The following is a 1,230-nucleotide window of genomic DNA, read 5'->3' as shown; positions in this document are numbered from 1 at the left end:
CTATTGCAATGCCTATCTAGATTTTCTATAATAGACAATAGGACCTCAACTGTATTAAATTTGGCCACTGGTGAGAAAGTTTTCTAGTAATCTACACATATGTCCGCATATATCCTTTTGCCACCAATCGTACTTTATATAGCTCAAATTGACCCATCTCCTTTATGTTTTATACAGAGTAGCCACTTGTAGCCTACTATTTTCTTTCCTTCTAGGAAAGAGACTAGAGTCCATGTTTTGTTCTCTAGTAATGCCTCTATTTCTTCATATATGGCCTGAGTCCATTTCGGATCCACTTGAGCTTCATGAATTCTAATCAAAACATGGCATAAGGATAGTGAGTGTGAAAATGGCTTGAGGGGCTCAGGTAGCTTTTTGGTAGAAACATAATTGGCAATTGGGTATTTTGTACTATGTTCTTCCTCATCAAGAAAGTATCTATTTGGTGGTTTGCCATTGTGTTTGAAATGTAATGTATACCTAGTAGGAGTATTTGTATCATTAGTAAATGGAGAAGTAGTTACCTCAGGAATAGTAACAGGAGATGAGTCCACGGTATTGAAGAGTAGGGGGTTCAAAGTCAACTGATTTGACCTCAGAGATTGACACATCTACTTCAGCTGGAGAGCTACTTAGTTAATCTACATTAGCTGGCAAATTACTCGGTTCAATTGTTTCTATACCATTGCCATTCGTGCTATCTTGGTTAGCAATCCAATCCATATCTAACCATCTCGACTCTTCACTCCATGTCTCCTCCCTAATAGTAGGGTTATCAAGGATAGAAAAAGGTATTTTACTTGACATACATAGTGACGTAGATCTATTTAGTATAGAAATTATAGCAATGATACCCTTTCTGATGGACACCGTATTCTAAAAAATGATACAAAAGCACACAGGAATCGAGCTTAGTACGTTGGTTCTTGTAAAGATGGACAAATGCTACACATTCAAAAATCTTAAGAAAAAGTGTAAAGGCCGTCGATAGGGAGAGACGGGCAGAGAGACATCTTGAAATTTAAGACTTTTGATGATATTCGATTCAACAAGTACATGGATGTAGAGACGACATCCAACCAATGGTGGTGGGGAACATGGGCAACTAGTTGTAGTGCACGGGCGACTCAAGAATATGCTGGTTCTTACGCTCAGTAACCCTATTTCCTAGGGGTTTGAGGGCATGAGATCTCATGGAGGAGACCGTGTTGTCGAAAATAACCTTGGAAG

This window comes from Olea europaea, chromosome 21 (assembly GCF_002742605.1).
Source record: "Olea europaea var. sylvestris chromosome 21, O_europaea_v1, whole genome shotgun sequence".
Taxonomy (NCBI): Eukaryota; Viridiplantae; Streptophyta; class Magnoliopsida; order Lamiales; family Oleaceae; genus Olea; species Olea europaea.
Note: the sequence above shows the minus strand (reverse complement) of the source record.